The 19252-nt window shown below is 43.9% G+C and overlaps 1 long non-coding RNA gene across 1 annotated transcript; it reads right to left on the bottom strand.

Annotated features, from left to right (window-relative positions):
* Positions 1-1828: 1828 nt before the first annotated feature.
* On the bottom strand, positions 1829-18769 carry LOC116970661. The gene is made up of 3 exons (XR_004411243.1): positions 18626-18769; positions 5715-5717; positions 1829-1839 (listed from the first exon to the last, which is right to left on the bottom strand). It is a non-coding gene; the product is annotated as an uncharacterized LOC116970661 (long non-coding RNA).
* Positions 18770-19252: the final 483 nt, after the last annotated feature.

Below are 19252 nucleotides of genomic sequence, written 5' to 3'. Positions count from 1 at the left end.
ATGTCAAAACTAAACAATGTTTGCTTTGTGTGGTAAGATCTCATTACTGTATAGATAATAATATTTAAATGCACCTTGTTCATCATCCAGACCAAATGCATCATAATAATATGAGCAGAAAAGAGACAATACTTTAAAATAAGGCATTGATCCAACAAGCATCTGTTTTGTATCTGATTTTTTTTTTTTAAATCAATGAAAAATCAACAGTTGCACCATGGGATATGTTCAAACTACAGTATATGGGTATTGTGGCTTTTTGGATAGATGATGAATTTGAAGAAGATTGATTGAAAGACCTTTGAATCCATTTTGTGAATGACTCAGATACCTAGCTGTCCAAAGCAAATCTATTTCTGATGAAATATTATAGCCTGTGGGACTTTGAGAGTCATTTATTTTTATGAACATTTCACCCATTCATTGTCCAACATTTTCTTGGGCTTTTTTTTGCAGTTTGGTCATCCAATTAAAAAAAAGATTCTCTCCTCTTCTGAAAGACAGATATTTTGAGGTATAGTTTTGTGATACTGACAATCTTCCAATAAAACGTTCGTGGCCACCTTCATACATCAGTTGCCAAAACTGAATGCTAACGCTGCCGAATATGGAGAGTATCACGTACCACTATGGCTCCGTTGGCAGCACTCCTCTCAAAGAAAACACTGAATTTGAGCTTTACATCATTCAAAACATCCATACTGATATTCCAGTGGAGCGCTGAGGGAGTGTTGTATTGCTGAAGATGAAAATGACAATGAAAATGAAAATGATGCACACTGATAAAAACTAACTTTTGATGAAGATTCCTGGATTTGGATCAATTGGGAATGTGCGTGAATGGAGTGTTCTGCAAGTTCCACAATAGAGAGTGGATAATCGGAAGGTTGGCAACTAGGTCAATTGAAATTGGAAGTGAGAGCAGTTGTCAGCATGTCCCCTGATGGAAAGTAGATAAGTAATGGGACTTATGGACAGTGAATGGCTGAGACAATGGATGGAGGTAATCTGGGAAAGCGAGCAAAAGAACGGCAGCTGGAACTTAACTCAGGCAAGCATGAAGTGGAATTAAATAATAAATACATAATAAATGGGAAGGCCTTTTGAAGAACAGAGAGACCAAGGAGTACAGGTGCATAATCCCTGGAAGAGGTATCACGGATAGACAAGGTGGTGAAGAAGACATTTGGCATGCTTGCCTTCATCGGTCAGGAAACTGCCTACAATAATTGAGATGTTACATTACAGCTGTACAAGATGTTAGTGAGACTGCACTTAGAGTACTGCATGCAGATCTCAAATTGAATTACCTCAGTACAGCACCCTATGTTGACCTTTTTGGCTTCAAAATTAAATGTTGATCATTTTAAGGCTGTTGTCCTAAAATTCTGTCCAAGTAGATCAGGGGCTTCTTCTGAACTGTTTGCTATTGACAATAATGTATATTCAGAAAGGATTTTCTTTACTAAAAAAAAGTTGAATCACCATCCAATTGATGCTTTAGGCTCCCGCCGCTCATCCCTAAGTGACCTTCACTCTGTCACCTTACCCGGATCTAACTCTGAGGCCAGATTCTTGCTTTATTTTGCAAACATATGAACAGTCTACAACTACAAATCTGTGATAGACACAAAAAGCTGGAGTAACTCAGTGGGACAGGCAGCAGCATTTCTGGAGAGTAGGAATAGGTGACATTAAGATCCGAAATACTTCTCTCCAGAGATGCTGCCTGTCTTGTTGACTTACTTCAGCTTTTTGTGTCTATTTTCAGTTTAAACCAGTGTCTGCAGTTCCTTCCTATACAAATCTGTGAGTTCTGAAGAATACTCTTAATATTACCTTTAAATCATAGAAGGTCTATTCACTGCTAATATTGCTAGCACATTCCAAACCCACTTCTGGGGATATCATATTCCCACTCATGTGACTTCACCACATCCTTTCACACTAGATCTGTTTAGCATCCAATCTTTGCACACATTGATGTAACTTTTGATTATCTGCTCCCAGGAGGGCTTTGTGTACAGCTGCCCAACTCATTTTATAGCCCAAGCTTTATATTCCTTTCCAGTTCTCAAATCCCATCTGTGATGGTGCTGTTGTGTTGCAACCCACACACTGATCATAAGATCTGCCTTTGTAGAGACCTATCCTATATTTGCTGTATACATTTCCTCTCTGTCCCAAGTAATCCTCTTTTTCCTTGACTAATTCATTGGATCTCCCAGACCTACCTGGTGCTTAAGAAAGAATTGCAGATGCTGGAAAAATCAAAGGTAGACAAAAAATGCTGGAGAAACACAGTGGGCGAGGCAGCAAGATTCAAGATTCAAGAAATTTATTGCCATGTCAACAAGTTGATAGGAATGTGTCTTGGTTCGCTCTCAGACAGATACAATACAGTACAATACAACCACCACATACACCACAATAAATAATACAGACAATACCGTACGAAGGACAATATATACAGGAAGGACAGTACCCAGCAGCGTCATGTTAAGCGTAAGTGCAAGTGCAAAAGAAAGTGCAAAGTGATTAGTGCAACTTCAAATATCTGATGGCTTGGAGGTAGGTGCTGTCTCTGAAGCGAGATGTTTTACTTTTAATGCTTCTATATCTCCTTCCTGATGGGAGGAGATTAAAGAGGTAATGTGCCGGGTGAAAGTGGTCTGCTATGATTTTTTTGGCCTTTCTGGTGAGTCTTGTTGAGTAAAGTGATGTCACTGAGGGAAGTCTGCTGCAACCAATGATCTTAGAAGCTCGGCGCACTATTCTCTCCAGCCGAATCTTATCCTGCGAGGTTGTGTGACCATACCAGACAAGCATGGAGAATGTGAGTATGCTTTCTATGGTAGACCTATAGAAGTGGGTCATGGCTGGTCGACTGACCCTGAATTTTTTGAGCTGCCACAGGAAGTAGAGTCGCTGGTGGCACTTACTGATTATGAGACTGGTGTTGAGCTCCCATGATAGGGATTGATGTATGGTGGTCCCGAGGAACTTAAAGGAGGTGACCCTCTCAACCACCTCTCCATTGATGAAGAGAGGGAGGAGGGGGGTGGCCTTCTTTCTGAAATCAACAACCAGCTCCTTAGTTTTTGAGATGTTAAGTATGAGGTTGTTGTTCTCACACCACCTTACTAGCTCCTCTACTTCACTACGGTAAACGGTTTCGATGTTATTGGTAATAAGACCTGCCACAGATGTGTCATCTGCAAACTTAAATAACAAGACAGAGTCAGAGTGTGAACAGCAAAAATGTGTGTATGCAGAGTACAGAAGAGGTGATAAAACGCAACCCTGGGGGGCGCCGATGTTCAGGAACCTAGCCAGTGAGACATGGTTACCAATTTTTACCACCTGTTTTCTGTCACATAGAAAGCTATAGATCCATTTACATAGAGATGAGTTGACCCCCAGTTCCTGTAAAGTGTGTATCAACTTTACAGGAACGATGGTAGTGAATGCGGAGCTAAAATCCACAAAAAGAATGCGAAGCATATGTGGATCTGGATTCCAGGTGTTGGAGGATGGAGTGCACACAGAGGGACACTGCATCAACTACACTTCTGTTGGCTCTGTAGGCGAATTGATAGGGATCAAGTGTAATGCTGGAAAGATGTTTGCATACCAGTCTCTCAAGAACCTTCATGATGACTGAAGTTAAGGCAACAGGCCTATAGTCGTTAAGACAAGTGATGTTATTTTTCTTGGGGACTGGTACGATCACAGCTGACTTGAAACATGCAGGCACAATTGAGAGTTGAAGTGACCAGTTGAAAATGGAGGTGAGGACGGGTGTCAGTTCATTAGAGCAGTGTCTTAATGTAGCAGGCGCCACACCGTCAGGCCCTGCTGCCTTCCTGGTGTTAAGCTGGCGGAGCAGGGTTCTGATGTCATGTTCTGAGACAGTAGGAGTAGTGTCGCCCAGCTCTGTGGTTAAAGAGGGGGACTGATGGTTGCCCTTGTCAAAACGACAGTAAAAGTCATTGAGCCTCCCAGGGAGGGAGGGGTCGCTGTCTAGAACATGGTGCTTGGTTTTATAGTCTGTGATAGCCTGCAGACCTTGCCACACCCCTTTGATGTCATTAGCTTGTAATTTGTTTTCTAGCTTTACTCTGTAGGAAGCTTTAGCTTTGATCACAGCTCGCTGAAATTCATATTTCAGCAGTTTGTGTTGAACCATGTCTCCATGTTTAAATGCATCATGGTTCTTCCTACATAGTAACCTCACATCATTATTAAACCAGGGCTTGTTGTTATTATAAACAGTCACAGTTTTAGTTGGAATGCATACACTCTCACAGAAATGAATATACGATGTAACAGTGTAGCATCTATGGAGAGAAGGAATTGGTGATGTTCGGGGTTGAGACCCTTCTTTTTTGTCTACCTCCCAGACTTACCTGACCAGTGTGAAGGAAGGAACTGCAGCTGCTGGTTTACACCGAAGATAAATACAAAAAGCTGGAGTAACTCAGCGGGTCAGGCAGCATCTCTGGAGAAAAGGAATAGGTGATGCTTCAGGTCAAGAACTTTCTTCAGACTGAAGAAAGCTCTTGACCTGGATTGTCAACTATTACTTTTCTCCAGAGATGCTGCCTGACCCGCTCAGTTACTCCAGCTTTTTGTGTCTACATACCTGACCAGTGATCTGATTGGGTAGAGCTAGTGTACTTTAGAGCGGAATGGCACCTGGATCTCTTCACTGCCCAACACAACGTTCCTTTCAAATGTGCAGTCCTTCAATCCATGACTCTCAAGCTGATTCATGCCCATGAACATTGCTGTAAAACTACCAGCCCATTGTCACTTCTGGCAGCTGTCTCCATTGACAACCCAGCAGCCCATTCTCCCATAACTAGGAGAGTCTTTATTACAAAGGTGAGAGATATCATTTAGACCTGCCTCAATTGAAGGTAGTTGAGTTATATCTGAATTGAATTGAATACTTTATTGTCATGTGACAAGTCACAGTGAACTTCTTTGCTTGCATACTTCAGGTAGGCAAATAGTCTCCCATAAAAGTTACAAATTGCCCCTCACCCCCCACCCCCCACGCCATGTCCCTCTTTGTTCTTCCCCCCCCCCTTCCTCATGGCAGTCCCCCCACACTGGGTCCTCCATTGTCCATTGTTCTTCCACCCCCCTCACGGTGGTCCCCCCATGCTGGGTCCTCCTTTGTTCCTTCCCTCGGCTGCGGCATTCTCACTTCATTGTGTCCGTCCTTGTCCGTCGGTTGGTACCATCATCGATCGCCGCACCTACCTCTCCAATAACGCTGCCGGGTCCTCTCTGGACGCCTCCGCGGTGCCGACCCAGGCCCAAGCCGTGGGCTCCGCAAACCCAGGCTCCATCGGTCGTGGGCTTCGCCGACTTTCCAGGCACCTCCAGAAGGCACACATCCTGGCAGTTAATAGACCAACCAGATGTCATATCAACGGACATGTTTATCACTGCTTTCTTAATCAGTTATAGAGATTGACAGCATCTACAGCATCTACAGATGCGCCGTAGAAAGCATTTTATCAGGATGCACCACTGCATGGATTGGGAACAGCTCCATCCAAGATCACAAGAAATTGCAGCGAATTGTGGACGCAGCCCAAATCATCACACAAAACAACCTCCCTTCCATTGACTCCATTTATACCTCACGCTGCCTCGGCAAGGCCAACAGCATAAAGAAGAATCAGTCGCACCCTGGCCACTCCCTCTTCTCCAATTGGGGAAAAGGTATAGAAGTGTGAAAACTAACCTTCAGATTCAGGGACAGTTTCTTCCCAGCTGTTATCAGGCAACTGAACCATCCTATCACAACTAAAGAGCTATCCTGAACTACTATCTATCTTATTTGATACCCTCGGACTATCTTTGATCGGATTTTATTGGCTTTATCTTGCGTTAGCCACTAGGTGGCCACCATGATGGCAGCCTCTGCCTACAGTCTGCCTGTTTTTCTATCTTTTTTTAATTTTTAGTTTGTTTAAAAGTATGTTTTGGAGGATTATTTGTAGTATTTCTATGTGGGGGAGGGGGTAGGGTAAGGGGAAACCGTTTCCCAGTCACTTCCTGGCGAGGATGTGACTATTCTCCGAGTTACATCTTTGCCTCCCTCTCGCGCCCTACCAACTGGATTGGCGCGGCCTTTCCTGCCAAAGCTTCAGCAGCGGCGCAGCACTGGATTCATCATGGAGCGGGCGATGCCTTACCTGGATTGCCGTGAGTGTCGGGCCCGCTGCTTCAACATTCCGGAGCTGTGGTTTGCAGAGATTCCAGCGTGGGCGTCGCTGACTTCAACATCGCGGAGTCCTGGGATCCCTTTGCCGAGGGCCGCCAGCGTGAATCTCCGCCCAGCTCGGCCTGTGGACTTCGGGAGCTGCGGTCACCGGTAGGAAGTGGCCGATTCGGAAGTCCAAGCCGCTGAGAATGTTCTCCCGTTCTGACGTCGGAGTTCCATCATCCCGGCGAGCGGGCCTGAACATCGGGCCACCCGTAGCGACGACAGCGAGGGGTTCGAGAGCCCCCCCCGACCATGGGTGAACAACAGAGGACAACAGAGGGGGATGACTGAAGTTAGGTGCCTTCCCTCACAGTAGGAAACTTTGATTCCGCTGTGTGGGAATGTCTATGTTAAAGACTATCGTGTTCTGTGCTCTTTTTTATTCGTATGGCTGTATGGTGACCACAAATTTCACTGTACCAATTGGTACATGTGACAATAAATGTCTCTTGTCTTGTCTCTTATTTCCTTTATCATGCATCTGTAAACTGTGAATGGCTTGATTGTAATCAATTATTGTCTTTCCGCTAACTGGTTAGCATGCAACAAAAGCCTTTCATTGTACCTCGGTACATGTGACAATAAACTAAACTAACTAGAGGCTTAAGTGCGCTGTATACATCATCGTTCTCAGCTGTGTGACAGATGCTATTTGGTATTTTTGTTTCCCACTCCTTGTATTCCATTTCTACCATGTGTATTGTGTAACAGGACCAATTTATGCCCTTGTCCCTCTTCCTTTGTGCTAAACATGGATACCATCTTTCGCACAGTTACATTCCACAGCCCACACAAAATCCCAAGCCACTGACAATTAGAGAACTAGGCCAAATGGAACAAGCACTGTGAGGTGGGTGGCATGGTCTCCCAATTTTTCACACATACTTGACTTGCAGTGTTTCATTCACGACTGACTGGTTTCCGACCAAACACACTTTTAACATCCAGGGGACTTTGACAGAGAAGAAGAAAACCATGCCACCATTGTTCTGTGGGCTTGTTCTCTGCTTGTGCCTTGGAATTATGCCCCATATGAAAATGCTTCATGTTTTAAAATGCAATCTCTATACTCACAGCTGCTCTGCACATTGTCCCTTGAATATAGAGTCTAAGGCATGAAATAGGTTTGCCTGGATTTCTTAATTTGCCAGTCCCTACATGAAGCAATTAGACGGTGCCATTTTGAAAACAGAGCTAGGATTTGCACCTTTTTTAGCAGTCAGGTCTGACCACCCATTTATCAACTATTTCCTTTGATCCCAAGTTGCGTAACTAAATTGTAACTCTTGAAAAGCCCTTCTAGGTTTTTGAAACATGCTCATTTGAGAGCTCATCCATGATTTGTGGCATATGTAGATTCGTGATCCTCTTATATGTTTTCGACCTTACTACCAGTACTGCTATTTACTAAAGCAAATAGGATAGATAAAGCTACCAACAAAATATTCTTTATTGAGTTTGAAATTTTAGGGGTTTTAAAAGATGCCTTTGTCTCAGTTCAATTTTCTGAAAAAAGTGTGACTGAAGTTAATTAGAATAATCACAAATGATTCTTGTAAATTTCTGAGATAATGTGGTTTTGCACAGAGCTTTGGCATGAAGTGTTACATTCATTCATTCACTCATCATCGTTGAAAACATTAGTAACACAGTGGTGCTGGTTTCCGACAGGAACGGTGATGGACGCACCGCACATCTCTGTCCTCCAGTTCCTGCGGACCTCCGCCGCTGGAAGTATAGGATTTTGGTGTGTGTGCTTTATCATCATTCCTTACAATGCTATGTACGACAGTGATTGCAACTTCTACTGAAGTGTGGATGGCCGTTGGCTCGCTAGAAGCTCATCCGCCCTTTGACAGGTCTTGCTTTTGGTCCACAGCCCCCTCCTCACCTGGCAAAACAGGTGGGGGAGACGGTTTAGTCGCCGACTATCCGACCATGGAGCAGGTAGCACGGGATTACGTGGTACCCGTGGCAGGGGGGAACTCCCCCAACCTGACCTTTGTGTAAAAACCTGCCTATTTAAACACACAAAAGGAATGGAAATTTAAACAAATTAAAAATGCACACTTGCAAGAATGGTATCCAAGTTAAATACTCCAATTCTACCACCAGTATTTAGTATTGAACATAAAAACCACATCTGCTCCTTCGAATGGATTAGTGAGTAAAGTGCTTTCAGTACCTCTGGATAATACAAGAAATACCCAAAGACAGGATGTTAGCTGGCCTTGCTGGTAGTATGGCTGTCCCCTTGGCTCTAAAGGGGGAAGTTACAGCCATAGTGTCTGCTTCTGATCACCATACACTAATGGCAGCTGCATACTGGCATGTGTTTGATCACTGACGAGGTTTGTATTTCACCAATACACATACTTAAAAAATAATTTTCAGTGGAGTTCTATACTGCTGTGATGCCAGATCTGGAATGAGAAATATGGGAAGAGTGAGTATTCGGCAGCTGTGATTTTCCACCCAGCTGTGGCCTTATCCCATTTCGAAGAAAGAACATTGTTCGGCACCGTAATCAACGAATTTAATAACCAACTTGTCACTACAGACAACTTTCAGATACGAATTCTAACACACAATATTTTGCGGAATAAAATATTAGTTTAAAAATACTTTGCAGAGGACTGTGAACTTGTTACTTCCATGCAGAAGAAAATGTCGACAAAAACATTTGCTAAATAACAGTGGAGATTCTTGAAATGGTCTCATTTTGTTTCAACTAATTTATATCGCATGTTTGCATTCTCACCATTCTCTCAACAATGGCTAGACTCTCTTTTTTTAATCTTAACATCTGCCAGACCAATTTCTTTCATTTCAGTTTTTTAAATTTAATATAGCTACTAATTATATCTCCAACTCCAATTTCCTTTCTTTGTGAGGGCCCATTGCCTCTTCAAATCCTGTCTCATTTGTTCATCATATTCACTTCTGACTCCTTCATATGGTGGACACCAAACTTAGATCAGGTTCAGATGCTGTCCTTAACGTATCTGTGGCTCATTGCTTTTAATCCTCGTCTACTCCCAATCTGACCTGTCGTTCTTTGACTTTCTTCTTTGTCCCAATCAAGCACAGTACAAATATTAAAAGCAGCATTTCACCTTCCTCCTGGGCATTCTGGAACACATTGATCTGGATATTTTCTATGCCAGTCACATTCCCTGTCAGATTCATCCCTTCTTATTTCACTCCAATATCTTAATTGCAGGAATCGTTAATTAATCTTACATCTTTTTAATTCATTTTTGTTGCTTTGATGGGGTCATCTTAAGAATCAAGACTGTTTAATTGCCAGAAGCACCAGGAACAAAACAATAAAAATCATATTTGCTGCAGTTTTATAGGACTATTAACGCAATAACACAACAAATAAATATACAATCATCAATAATGCAATAAATTACCAACAATTCAAGGTACTTCAAGTTCCTTGATGCCATTATTACCAATGATCTGTCACGGGCCAACTACATAGATGTGAAAGCCAAGAAGGCACATAAATACCTCTACTTTCTGAGGAGACTGAGAAAATACCGCATCTATCCAAGGACTCTTACAGATGCACCTTAGAAAGCATACTGATAGGTTGCATCACAGCTTTGCTTGGGAACAGCTCTACCAAGACCATAAGAAATTGCAGAGATGTAGATGTAGCCCGGTCCATCACACAGACCAGACTTTCCACCACTAATTCCATCCACACTCCACGCTGCCTCGGAAAAGAAGCCAACATATTCAAAGACTTGTCCCTCCCCGTTATTCCTTCTCTTTCCTGTTCCCTTCTGGTAGCAGATAGAGAACCTTGAAATGCGCACCACCAAAGCTGGGAACTGCTTCTTCCTCTAGGTTATCTGGCTTTTGAACACTTGTTCCATATGCTCGGGCAATGTCTGATTCACCTCTACCTCAGTGTGGAAATTGGACTTTGTCAATGGTCTCATGTGCTACAATCCGAGAACTAAACACTGCATTCGGTATCTTCCCCTTTGATCAATCTATTGTACTTGACTTTGACTTGATTGCATTTATGTTTTATATATGTTTGGGTAACGTGCAAAGCAAAACTTTTCAATGTACCACTGTACACTTGATAATAATAAAGCTAAACCGAAGCAGACCATAATGAATGATCCAATAATTTTAATTTGCTGCAAGGTTACTTAAGCAACACTTCCAACGCAGCTCTAGCTGGCTATCAAATGCTTCACACAAGGGGCATGACAAGTAAAGCATCAATCCTCGAACATATAGAAATGCTGACGCAGAAGACCATCAATCAAAGCACATATTGCACCTTCAAAAGTAAAGGGGAATTGGTATTAAAACAGAGGCAACATGGAAACATGTTGTTTCACTAAACCGGTCCATATCAACATTTAACTTCCCCAGCTCAGTGACTGCTTCCGATTGCCTTTATTACCTAATTTCAATAACCCTGTAACGCTGTGATCTCTTCATAAAAATTTTCTTCATCCAGTTATTCAAGCTAATGTTCAATCTGCAACCGCCAACCCAGAAAGTGAATTTTGCAGCCATGCAACTCTCTGGGAGAAGAATTAACTCATATCTTATGTTCTAAATCAGTCACTATGGAAATTTTACTTCTGATATTGCATTTATGATCATGAGTCTTTGACATTGGACAAGTTATTTAAATTCTGACATTCAGTCTCTCGGGTACTGTGCAGTCGCCAGGATTCCTGACGGATTCCTGGCTGCTGTGGTTCTTGGCAGCTGCACTCCGGCCTTCACGAACGTGATCATCTGGGTGGTGGGCCGTGCTCGTCTGCAGCTGCTGATTCCCATGCTGATGGCTTCTACAATGGGTTTAAGAACCTGGTCGTGACGCCAGGTGTACCGACCCTGCCCAAGAGCCTTTGGGCAACAGCTCAGGATGTGTTCCTACGTCCCCTTGCCTGAGCATTGCGGGCAATCTGGAGATTCCGCTTTGCCCCAGATGAAGAGGTTCGATGGGCTGGGCAGGACATCATACACTGCCTGGACCAGGAACTTGATGCGCTGTAGTTCAGCCTGCCAGAGCTCAGTCCATGTGACTTTTCAGTCCATGGCCTGCTCCCACCTTGACCAGGCTCCCTGCTGCCTCAATCCAACTGCTCTGGTACACCTCTCCTCCTCCACCATTGCCCTCACTTCCTCCTGGACCAGCCTGCGCCTCTCCTTTCCCTTGGCCTTGTCAAATTGGAGAGTTGGGAAGGTTCCCAGGCCTGCTCTTCCCCGAGTCACTGCTCCAACCAGGACTCTGTGGCGTATCCGGGACTTTGCTTGCAGCACGCCTTCGCCGGCTCTTCACTTCCTCCCAGTTTTCACCTCCACCCCTGCTTGAGCCACCTTGGGGTCGCTGGAGTCCCTGTACATCATCACCTCTCTGGCCCTAGTCACCTTAAACTCTTCCTCAGGGACTTCAGGGGCAACTGGAGCTTGGTGTTATTTCCGTAAAGGGCGATGCTGCTAAGGCTCCTGGGCAGTCCCAGCCACCTCCTGAGAAAGCGGTCCCTTACTTAAACTGGTGGCAACAGCTGTATGTGGGTGGCTGCTAAGATGTATCTGAGGGCAGCAGCGGGTGATTTGTGCTAGGTTCAAATTATTTTGAAATTCTATCAATAAGAATTGTAATAAACAGAATTCGCTGTTTCTGAAACAAAGGCTGCAACTTCATGCTTTTTGTTGATTGTGGGGCATTAATTGCGTCAGGGTTGAATGAACATGAACAAATTCTTACACAGAGTAAATTTATAAATGTTTATGAATGCAGGAGAAATGTCCATGCTTTCTTTTTGAAACATAATTTTAATGTATTGCTGGGCAAGCAGGATGCTTGTAGACAAATGTTTGCATCTGAGTTTCCTTATTGTTCATTAGCAACGTGCCTCGCATAAGGTAGATACAACTTTGACATGGTGTGTTCGCTCACCAGCAGGAGATGCTTGCTTTCACTTTGGAGTTAATTCCTTAGACAAACTAGACATCTCCCTTGTACCAAAACACAGTGTTGTCAGGCTCAGTGGGTCAGGCAGCATCTGTGCAGGGAATGACGAGAGTGACATTTTAGGTTGGGACTTTCTTCACTCTGAAGTACAGTCCTGACCTGAAGCGTCACTTATCCATTCCCTCCACAGATTATTTCTCACCCACTGAATTACTCTAGCACTTTGTGAATTACTCAAAATTCCAGCATCTTTGTGTCTCCATCTCCCTTGCGCCACTGGGATGTGGTACTCTGTGAACGAGAACCAAATATGCTAAAAATGCAGCTGTCCTAAAAGGTAAAAATATAGTAGAAAATTGTTGTTTTACTGGATCTCGGGTACAATTCCCTTTGATCGTCCCATGGAAAATAAGATTTGTTTTATAAAATGCGTTTCGCCACCTTTAGATCCCTCAAAACAATTGCATCCAATTATTTACTTTTTTTATGAATGGGAAGAATGGCAACCAATTTGCACAGAGAAGGCCCCACAAGCAGAGAAATTCTAAGATTTTACTTCGGAGTCACGTGTGTGACTACGTGAAGAAGGGCCGCCCGTCTGCGTGCGCGTCATTACGTCTGAACGCAAACACGTGACGGACTGGCAGGCACTGTGTCCTCCCAGTCCGTCAGGATGGGCAGGTAAGGGAAGTTGAATCACTTACCTGCGTTTTTTCGGGCTTGAAGCTTTTTTGTAGTTTCAGGGCCCAGATGTCGAGGAGACGGTCCGCGGGGAAGTCAGCTGCCGAAGACCGCAGCATTCCCAGTAGCGGGCGACGGTGTTTCCCGACATTTAGCGCCGGCAGCAGAACCGGCAGGAGACTTGTTGCAGGAGGAGGAGCTCCGTTGGTGGTCCCGGCGGGACGTAAATCCACCCGCAAGTCAAACAAACCCGTTGAGTCAGATGAGTCCGGGGGGGGAAAGGGATACCCTCCCTCAACGGAGAGCGTCTGAGGACGACTCTCTCACATAGGAGCAACTTTTTGGAGAAGTTGCTCCAACAATGACCTGCTCTAAAGGAGGGAGCTGTGTCAGCCCGGGGCCTACTGCAGTCCCGGTGCCGGGAGCCTCACACATGGGGCAGCCCAATGTCTTCCCCATTGGAGGGGGAAGTACATATGGAAGAAACCACTCTGAATCAGAGTACAAAAGCGGGGGGGGGGGGGGACCTTCCCAGGGACAAGCAGAAGAAAGGAAGTAAGTAAGTAACTTTTACTTATATAGCACTGTTTAAGTTAACTTGCATTGACACCAAAGTGCTTTACATAAAATAAATAATAAGCACAAAAGAAAAGAAATACTTCTGCAATCATCCAGGTTCCACTGGGTGCTTCCCTGGATAGAGATCTAGCAAATGTCTCCTGCTCTGAGGAGAGGAGCATTCACGGTCAGTTTCAGTCTGACCCAAAGCAAGAATCTCATTTAGGCCCGCTGGAGGGGCCATGTCAGCGCAGGTATCCTCAGGGGCCTGCGGCAGCACCTGTTTTCAGGGCTACCTACAAATCTCACTCTCAGTGGAGGGGAGTGTGAGTGATCAGTAGGTAACTGATCTCCAATTAAAGTATGAACATACTGAAGCACATGCATATGGCCTCAAGAGACAGCAGTTGGCAGAATATCCGCACAAATACCGGCAAGGGAACAGCGCTATCAGGGTGACTTTGGAGAAACCAGCCGCCGAATCCTCTCTTCAGGTAAGACCAGAAGAAGGAAGCAAAAGCTGTCGTACCAACGACAAGCAAACTTCATCAGAAGGCGACAACACACCCCACACCTCCATAGGGGGTAAGCAGTTCACTGAAGCTGGTGGTAGCTTGAAAGCTGGGCACGGAAATATGATCAGAGTCGTCTTTCAAGGCAAATTCAGAATTATGGCCAGAATTGTCCTACAAGGCAGGCTCAGTATGATGAGGTTTTCAGACCAAGACCCAAGCAGAAGTCAGGAGAAACATGGAATCCACACTTCCTACCAGTCCTACTCCCAATCAAGGAGAGAAAAGGAACCCGCATCAGGGGCCTTTGGGCTTACCACAAGACCACCGGTAGCCATGGAGGTAGGTGGGTCTAGGTTTACTGAAACAAGGGATTGTGGACCAGTTACATGTTGGTAATTTTACTCTTGTGTTTTTGTTCAAAATGACAATAACATGAATTTCAGATCTGGTTTAAAAAAAACAGATAACAACATGTGATTATTTTTTACTGCACAACATACATAGGTTCCAAGCAGACTTGGAACTCGGACCGGAATTGTCTTCAAGGCAGGCCCAGTATTTTGGGCAGGATTGCCTTCCAGGACAGGTGACAGATGGAGGATGTCACTTCATCCAGGTTTAACTCATTTGTGCAGTACAGACTTTCAGAAACAGCAATTTTTTGTTACGGTCTAACTACTGTTTTATAGGAGCTTCCTATAAAATGGTCACATGGCATGCATCGACCTCAAAGATGCATACTATTCGGAGTCTATTCACTAAGAACAGGAGATATTTGAAGTTTAACTGGATGGCATGCATCTGCAAAATGGGTTGACATCAGCTCCTAGACTATTGACTAAACTACGGAAACCAATTCTGGGACTACAAAGGTCTCAAAACCACATAGTAATGGCATATTTGGAGGACATTTTCATTTTTGGAGTCACCAAGAATTGGCAGAAGCATCAGTCTAAACAAACCAAAACCCTGTTTGAAAGAATTCGTTACCTCATCCATCCAGTTAAATCAAAATTGACACCTACAAGGGTAATTGATTACCTAAAATTTACTATCAAAAACAGTAAATATGTTGGTGACTTTGCCTAGGGGCAAACGACAATATTAATTAAGCCTGCTATGACCTGATAGTCAAATACTAGCCATCTATCAGGCAAACAGCGAGTGTAATTGGCAAATAGTAGCTGCATTCCCAGCAGTACGTCACGGGCCTTTGCATTATCAGAATTTACAGCAAGCAAAGGAACGAACACTCAGATTACATGCAGGCCGAATTGGCAAACTATGGATTGCCAGCAAAGGCCATTGTTGAATAACCATGGTGGATAACGAATGGGAGACAGCTCAAGGGAAATTTTGCTCGAAAGCCATCGGGGGTTCTTCAGACCTATGCAAGCGGCTAAGGTTGGGGAGCCACCAACACAGTCTAGAGCTGTGGGGGCAGATGGAATGAGCAGGAGTCTGTAATTCCCCAACACATGGAATCAATTACCCAGAATTGTTGGGGGCACAATATGGACTCAAGGTTCTCTGTAGCAATATGCAACCGGTGCTTGTTCAAATTCAGATTGATAACACCACTGCGGTGGCATATATCCATTAACAAGGGTGGTGTAAAATCTGTATCTTACGACAGATTGTCGAACCTCATTTGGCACTGGTGTATCGAGAGGAATATTTGGGAAATCTACGAGGTAGATATAACACGGTGACAGATGCTGGATCACAAATGTTTAATAACAACACAGAATGGATGTTGAATCAGACAGTATTTAACAAAATAACTACACGATTTGGCATACCAGATGTTGATCCGTTTGCATCTAGACTAAACCATTAGTTACCCAGATATGTGTCCTGCGAGCTGGATCCAGGAGCAAGGCAGTGGATGCTTTCTCCCTCAATTGGGGAGGAATGTTTATGTATGCTTTCCGCCAATTTGTCTCACAAACCGATGCTTGACAAAAATCAAGCAAGACTAAGCTACAGGCATATTGGTAGTGCCAGATTGGCCTACTCAAGCCTGGTCCCCAAAAATGTTGGGAATTATAGTCCAGCCAGTTATGGCTGTACCCAAGAGCAGGCACCTCCTAGTGAACCCAGTTACAGGGAGCAATCATCCACTACATGAACGTATTAACTTGTTGGTCTGCAGATTCTGAGGAGGCCATTTCAAGGCATAGGACTGTCCGAACAAATACAACACAGTTCGGATAACGGATGTCTTGGAGTTCCTATCAACTCTGTGCTATAACTATAAACAAAGTTATAGTGCAATCTATAGTGCCAGAGGCGCACTCTCCTCCTATCTGATGCCGGAAGCAGGGCACGGTTCGATAGGAACGCACCCCTTTAAAACAAAATTAATGAAGGGAATTTACAATTTAAGACCTCCAGGCCAAGGTACACGGACACATGGGATGTGAGCGTGGTACTAACCCTACTTTGACAGTGGGGACCGCCTATAACTAACCCTGAAGGTGGTATGCTGACAAAGAGTCCAGACACTGCAAAAGCTACGGTTGGACTACATGACCACCAATATGAACAACATAATATTCCTAATCAGGAACCTGATAAAACAGAGCAGGCCAGGAATGCCAGGGATGGAGATCCAGTTCTTGGCATATCCAGAGGACCAACGGTTGTGTGTGTGGTAACATACTAACACCACTATCTGAGAGTTACGGAGAACCTCAGAGGCTCAGAACAATTGGTCCTCATCAGCCATAAAAAAAAAAAAAAATTTTAAACTACACCAAAAGGTGTCAACTCAAACCATCTCCAGATGGTCAAAAGAGGTAATGGCGGTAGCAGGAGCAAACATTTATATGGTTAAATCTCACTCCACCAGGGCTGCATCTACGTCGGCAGCAAGAGCTAAGGACGTGCCCTTTGACGACATCCTAGTGGCTGCAGGATGGACGAATGAAATAATGGTCCACCGGTTTTATAACAAACCCATAACCGGACTGGGGGTGTTTGCACTACCATTTTAAGTTCTATCCCTTAGTTTCCCAAGTTAGGGCTATTCTTTGGAGCGCAGAAGGTTAAGGGGGGACTTGATAGAGGTTTTTAAAATGATGAGAGGGATAGACAGAGTTGACGTGGAAAAGCTTTTCCCACTGAGAGTAGGGAAGATTCAAACAAGGGGACATGACTTGAGAATTAAGGGACTGAAGTTTAGGGGTAACATGAGGGGGAACTTCTTTACTCAGAGAGTGGTAGCTGTGTGGAATGAGCTTCCAGTGAAGGTGGTGGAGGCAGGTTCGTTTTTATCATTTAAAAATAAATTGGATAGTTATATGGATGGGAAATGAATGGAGGGTTATGGTCTGAGCGCAGGTATATGGGACTAGGGGAGATTATGTGTTCGGCACGGACTAGAAGGGTCGAGATGGCCTGTTTCCGTGCTGTAATTGTTATATGGTTATTATATGGTTTCCCCCCAAGGTTGGGAGGGGTAACTATTTTTTTAAACTTTTCTTTCATTTAAAGCATCAGTGTCACTTAACTACGTAATGTCTGAATGCTTTAATGATTACACGCATCCATGGTCAATCCATTCAGTGTGTGACGCCTGGATTCGTAACCGGCATAAAATCACAGAGCTTTGAAATCTTCACGTAGTCACTCACGTATAAAATAGTAAGATTAAACGAGAACTCACCAGTTTGAAGTTTGATCTTGATTTTATGAGGAGTTACGATGAGTGATTACGTGCCCACCGCTCCCACCCTCATACTATCAAGGTCATCTGGAAGTTCTAGTTTCTTCACAATCTTACTATTCTCAGCTCTTCTTTTTATCTGTGATTTAACCACTGCTTTGAAGTTTGACGCGCACGCAGACGGACGGCCCTTCTTCACGTAATCGCTCATCGCAACTCCTCATAAAATCAAGATCAAACTTCAAACTGGTAAGTTCTCGTTTAATCTTACTATTTTGGGTGTTAGTTGAGGTATAAATATTATTCAGAACTACTTCTCAAAATATTTCCATGTATCTTTTGCAATAATCTTAATTTAATGCCTTGTCTACAAGGCAACACTCCTGACAGTGTGAGTCCTTCATTTATGTGCAAGAGTGTCAGCGTAGATTGTGTGCTGAAGCCCTAAAGATAAGTGTACTGCCACTGATCAAGTTGCTTGTGGAATAAATCAGGTGGTCGTTGGGAGACAGCAATAGAATCATGTTTGGCGGAGATTAGAATCCTGGCTATAGCCACCAGAGCTGCAATATTTTATTCTTTGGAGAATGCAGTATCTATTGCATCCTTCCTAGATGGGAGCTTTCTGCAGAATTTTGCAGGTTTCCCATAATGGATACACAAACATCTTGAACTTCCATGACACAGCATCATGTCGAAAGCCTTCAGATCTGTTTTCGTGAAAATGTGATGCTGCTGCAAGCAGGACGTTTTTATTGTATCTGGATCTGTACCTAGGCATGCTTATGACAATAGATTTGACTCGACTTGACCTCTACCGGATGAGCTCATGCCATTTACGCCCATTTGAACAGACAAATAAACCTCCACAAAAGAATGGCTCCCCATCTGTAGATTAACCTTTATTAATCCATGCCAATCTCCACTACATATATATGCATGCCACCCATTACATGGTATTACGGTACTACACTAACAAGGACAGCCGGCTCTCAGAAGCCATGCCGAGCTGGGAATGCATGGCTGGCAGTTTGAATGTTCTGTATTACGTATGGAATAAAGACTAATGTTTCACCATGTATGTTGTCGTGGATCATTCACAAACACCATCCCCTGCTGGCACTTTCCCATACATCTCGGTGATAGTAGTCAGATCTGCTTTCATGAGGGTAAACTCTCAGAAAGCAGTGAGCCTGGATTGCGTCCCTGGATGTGTTCTGAAATTATGCATCAATCAACTGGCCACAGTCTACAAACTCGCACTTCACCAGTATGCTGTCCCATCTGCTTCAAGGAAATCTCTATCATTCCAGTCCCCAAGAAATTTAAAGTGTCGCAATGGCTGCCGCCTAGTAGTTCTAACATTTACCAGAATTAAATATTTCGAAAGATTGGTAATGGCCAACATTTGCACCAGAGTTCTGCACAATCTAGACCCTAGCAAGAGGCATACGGGAAAAATAAGTCCATCTCCTTTGCATTTCAGCATGGTTTTGTGCAAAGGAAATCTTGTCTTATGAATTTGACTGACTCGTTGAAGAAGTAACCAAAATGGTTGATGAGGATAGTGCCATAGATGC

The sequence above is a fragment of the Amblyraja radiata genome, chromosome 3 (assembly GCF_010909765.2).
Source record: "Amblyraja radiata isolate CabotCenter1 chromosome 3, sAmbRad1.1.pri, whole genome shotgun sequence".
NCBI lineage: Eukaryota > Metazoa > Chordata > Chondrichthyes > Rajiformes > Rajidae > Amblyraja > Amblyraja radiata.
The sequence above is the reverse complement of the archived record's forward strand: the minus strand, read 5'-3'. Positions and strand labels throughout refer to the sequence as shown.